The sequence below is a fragment of the Gossypium arboreum genome, chromosome 5, assembly GCF_025698485.1.
Source record: "Gossypium arboreum isolate Shixiya-1 chromosome 5, ASM2569848v2, whole genome shotgun sequence".
In the NCBI taxonomy this organism is placed as follows: Eukaryota; Viridiplantae; Streptophyta; class Magnoliopsida; order Malvales; family Malvaceae; genus Gossypium; species Gossypium arboreum.
The window spans coordinates 7,144,190-7,150,189 of NC_069074.1; positions in this window are offsets into that span (position 1 = coordinate 7,144,190).

Genomic DNA, 6,000 nt, shown 5'->3' on the forward strand with positions numbered 1-6,000 from the left:
CTGCTAATTTCAGAGCCCAACAACACAACCAATTATAGAAATTGCCTCTCGATCTGAGTTTTCTTTCAAAACTTTTTTTCTTATTATTATCTAAAATGTTTCGTTTTTGCAGATAATATTATCCTTCTAGCATAAAATTTGTTCAGTAAATTCAACGTTGCCTTACTTGAAATTCCATAGTTCAGGTACCATTTACCTTCTACTTGGTATGTACTCAATTCATCTCTGAAACGGCGGTGGTGAGTTGGGACAGCAGCCGATGTTCTTTCTGTAAGAATAAAGGCAGATGTTTGAACGAAGAGGAGCAAAACAAACTTGAAAGTTAAATAACAAGATAATACTAGCGTAAGTAGTACAACGCGAGAGACAATGTTGAATGTATTTGAGCTCACCCTTTCTTTGTTTTTACACCTTGAACAAAAGTGAGGAGTGGATACTTGGAATTGTTTTGCCAGCAAAACATAAAATACCTTGAAATTTCCATCATTTTCTGTGAATGAACATTGCTCTGCTACCTTCAGACTGTTTTGTCTTGGCTGCAATTTGGAAGGTGTGTGGTTGACAAAATCTTTCAAACTCTGAAACAAAGAGATTACTTTCCAAATACAACATACATGTATGCTATGCTCAGATTCCATGCATGATCAAGAAATCATGTTTATGCGCTCCAAATGAAAATTTACGGACATGCATTTTCTAAATCTCCTATCTCACTTAATTATCTACAACTATTTAAGCAATTCATGCAAGTAGTATTCAGTGTGTGTACATGTATATCAGTGTTACTTTAGACCTCATGCAACCCTGGCCCTGCATGGTTCTTTCTTTCAGTAACTGATGGGATATATTTCTTTCTAGCTTGAAGATGGGACTACGACAAGTGACCCAATGTTTTACGCATGCTACATTAACAAGGCAAGACCAAAAAAATAGTAATATATCCTAAGAAAAGGAAGAATATAACATATACTTAAAAAGTGATTAAAACCATTCGGGCAACCTTTAATTCTTCATTAATTTTGCCTTCCTTATACCTGTTCCTTGTTCATCCCATCCCCTTTCATATGCTGCATTAATTACTTCAAATTGCCCTTTCATTATGCTGTGTATCTTTTGCTCCAGCACTTGTTTAGCATCAAGCCAAGCTCAATGATTTGAGTGTGAGATTCTCCCGACATAGGAAGTAAATTAAAAAGTGGATCCACTTTCTTAATTAGTACTACTGATGAATATAAGGATAGAAAATAAACCTTATGCTAGCTCGTGTCAATCTTAAGATGCTTTAATTTCCTCCAAGGTTGCCCCTCTCATATTGTACGTAGGAAAGATGGCAAAATCAAAATAATGAAAAATGACAGAGCGACCTTGGAGCAAAAGAATGACATATTATACATATACCCATCAACTTTTCATGCTAAAGCATTCTTGTCTCAGCCTCAGATTGTAGCGTAATTGGTGTATTTATTATGATACGCTGTTAATGCAACTACCATATCAACTACAAATAATACAGGGCAGAGGGGCGATCTTAGTGGCAGAAAAGCAAGCAAGCTACACAATGGGAAATAGGGTGCTGGCAAGACAATAAATAAGGCAGGGCCTGGTTTCTGTCATTATAAGAGAAATGGAAAGGATGGCCCAATAAACCAAGCCTAATGAAGAAATTATGAGCCCAACTAGGGGCCTGGATTATAAGATTTTGAAAATGATACAGATCCCCCTAAGTTGAATCCCCCATAATTAGAAGGGATAAGGAGTGGGCTTATATTACACACCTCAAGCTGCTCCTTTCTAATGATGTTCTTCTTTCCTTTGTGTGAAGTTACCGGCTAACTGATTCACCATATATTCAAACATAATTTAGCTTCATCAAATCACTACCTTTCATCCATATAAAACTCACATTTACAAATCACGCAACTTTTATTGAAATAAATGTAAAATTAAAAGGTTTCCAACAATTGATTGAGCTCCCACTTTAGGTGAAATCGAATTATTATAAATGTCCCTTGCAACTATTATTAGTATATTCACGTCTCACACTTTTTCTTTTGTTTTATTTTCACAATTATTATTGTTAATTAATTATATTTTGTTATGAAATAAATGATAAAGAGATCAAAAGATAACGTATTTTTATTGATCAATAAAGATGTTACTTCAAAATCTATATTTATAGACATAAAAAGTATAAATGAAATAAAAATTTACTTTTAATGACTATTATGATCTTAAAATACATCAAACTTACCTTGATCTTAATTCTCAATTGACAAAAATATAATTTACATGATAAATTTTAATGATTTTTTAACTAGTGTTCGACAAAAACTTATTAAAATTAAATAAATTATTATTTATAAAAATAATGTTATATTAATGTATCAAAATACAAGACTTATCTAAAATTCGATTCAAGGGCTTTGCTTGTTTAAAAAGAAATAATTATTGTTTGCTTAAACAGCGGACCTATCGTTCCTCACATCAACATAATTCTTGCTTGCGGAATTCGTTTTTCATTACAATCATTTCCAATTAACTGTCCTACTTAATGAATTTTGAGACATGTCGTTCTAACAAATGTGAATCACAAGCTGCCGACTAAAAAAAAATTTATCTGAAAAATAAAATTTCAAACTTGGTTCCTACAATAGTGATGTATGTATTTGTCTTTGAATTTCTACAAAATAAAAAAAATGTTGTGATTATAAAATCTAATTATTAAATTAAAATAGTCAAACAAGTTAGATTTTGGTGAAAATGGCAATTTTTCTGTCAAAAATAGAATTAAAACATCTAAAAATTGAGTCCAAATTTCCAATAAATAAAAATTAAAAATATTTAAAATTCATTATGTTAAGCTAGAATTATTTAAATTAATCAAAAATTACAACGATTTTCAAATGGATTAAACACAGTTCAAAAAGTTAGGTAAAAAAGATCAAATTCCAATTACATAAAAAAAGAAAAATAACAGAGAAACACCGGCATTTTAAGTTTAGTAAATTAGCTGTGCGGCATCCTAATTTTTAATTCCAAAAACACAAGTTTAGTAAATTAATGAGTTTTCATTATGGTTTTATATTTAGTATACTGCTATTAATAATACTAGTTTGAACATTTAAGGTCCAAGTCTGGTATGGTGAATCCATTTTAAGTTAATAATTTTTATGTTATGTTATTTTTATATGTTATATAATTTATAACACATAAAAATTAAATTTGTTGTAGTATATAATACTAGTATTATAACGTAAACATTAAAAATTGTTAAAGGTATCTATATATAAAAATAAAAATAATATAAATATATATTTAAATTTTTTAAAAATAATCTGGGATGGATTTAAAATAAGTTTGGTTTAGCCATTTACAAATATTGAAGGGTTTGGACAAAATTTTAAACCGGACTTAGACAAACATAAAATGTGTTAATACCGAATTAAATCCATGAATACCTCTATATAGATGTGAACCCTTCATAATTGCATAATATTAACTATATAGTACCGATTAGGGTTTTTATTTGATATATTATTTGTGTATGAATCTATTAAATTACTTGTTTTAGGACCATTTTAGATGATCATTTAACTCTAGTATGATATGTTTAAATTTTTTCTTAAGTTACAATAATTAATTTCACTTGACACTACTATTTTTACGCTAATATCTCTTTGAATATATATATATATATATATATATGCATTAAATAAAATCTGTCTACTTGTGATAATTAAAAGATCATAGAAATCAAATTAGGGCAGCGAAAGTGGTTGAATGCAATTGCCAAAATAGTCATAGACATTTACTTTAGTGACAAAGAACCCAATCAAGGTGGAACACATGTAATTTGTTCAAAGAGAGGACAAAAGAAAACCATGTTTTCACATTAGCTATGTTCGGGTTTGACTCCTTCAATTTACTTCTTTTACAAATATTAAAATATTTAGTCACATTCATTCAATTTATGAATAGTTTTTTTACTAATAAATTAAAAGCTAACAAGTCCCAAACAATAACTTACACAATTTAATCCAAGCTTTCCATGTTCTACGCTTAGCTTCTTCTTCTTTTTATTTTTCTTGTTGAATATTTTTATTTGCTAAAAAATTTAAAGTGTTGAAAGTATAAATTTGGGTGAAAATGACGTAAAAAAGTAACAGTTTGATCATCAAGAAGCTATAAGAACAAAAAATTTGTTATACACAAATTTTCAATTTTTCTTTTCTTTTTAACATGGTACAGGGGATTGAGTTTAAAATACTATTTTCAACAACTTTTAGTGACGGTATCCATAAACCCTCGTAATTTCTTTTGGTCTTCCTACCATTAGTGGTCAAAGTAAATTGGAATTTCGATCGACTTCATTTTAAAGTTTAGAAAGGAAAAAGAAAAAGGAAAAGAAAAATTTTCTCATAAGCAAGAACAGAGATTTTTATTAGAAAATTTATTTTATTTATCTCAGATTTTTATAGATATTTACTTTTGGTTATTAATGTTTCTATTAATAGTAGTTTCGAGAGATTTCATTTTTTATAGGAGTATTTTTTGAGAATAATTATCATTTGAAACAACACTATGTTGAGAATGCTTTAGAGCTAACCTTGAAAGATTAGTAGGATTCATGGGTTGTCTCACTTTTAGAATGTCTTAGAGAACATAATTTAAAGACTTAGGTAAGGATATTGTTAAGTTGAGTTCTTTAGAATACAAGTGCTTTTTCTTTTACCTCTTTATTGAACAAACAGTGTGTTTGCACTTAAGACCATTGTTGCCAAAATATTTTATGTGAGTGTAACATTGTGTAACTATCATTATACCTAGCGTCTTTATAACTTACCTTCCATTGTCCACATTCATCTCTCCCACTTCCATTATCCACTATTTTTGCACATATTTTCTTATGGTAACTTTTTCCTAAAGTTTATTAATAGAGAGTTGAACGTTTAATTTACCACATTTTTTGATTATTTGGCAAACTCAAGTACGATAAAATTTATCTTTGCAACTCTCTTAATATTATTTCTACAACCATTGTATTTTTCACTTTCATCACCAACACTTAATCACTACACTTGTTTTCTAAAATCTATTCCAATCTTCTTTTTCACCGTCTCTTCGCAAAATCTTGTTTCACTATAGTATAACACCTTTCCACCCTAACGCAATTAACTTAACACACTTTTTTATGGGTTTTGGTGGGGTGATATGGACAACGAACACAAATTAACAAGGAAAAAAAAAGTGGAGGCATGGGATTTAAAGACTTTTAAGACTTTAATAGGACATTTCTAGGGTTTTTCTAAAAATTGACTTAAAATTTTTTATTATTTACGAAAATAATCTATTTATAAAATTATATACGTAAATGATCCGTTTTAAATAGTAAACCTCATTGCTGTTATTGTCAGTAGTAGCACCACCCTTCATAATAGGCCAATCATTGGTAGGTTTTAAAAAATATATTTTTTTTGGGTGTCGTCGTTGCCATTGGTGGTATTGAATTGAAGTGTGATTATACAAAACGTTCAGGGACCTAATGAAGCAATTATCCTTTTAGATTGGATAAAAATGGGTGGCACCCACTTGCGACACCTGATTAATCTTTTAAAATTTTCATTTACTTACATGTTAGTTTGTCTCCTTTCAGATTAAATTTAAATAGTTCTTAAAAATATAAAAAAGCAAAAACAAATTCTTCTCTTTTTTTTATTTTTTAAAAATAAACTTAAAATTATATAAAATTCTTATTCAAATTTAATATATATTTGGGTAATTTGAATATGAATTTTATATAGTCTTTTAAGTTTATTGTTTTAAAAAATAAAAAAATGAGAAGAATATTTTTGTTTTCTTATATTTTTAAGGGTTATTCAAATAAACCAAAAGTTTAAAAGGATTTAATTGGTTGAGCCAGCATTTAAGGCACCACCCTTTTTTGCATCTAATTTAAAAAAATAATTTATTTATTAGTTTCATGAATGTTTTATATAATTA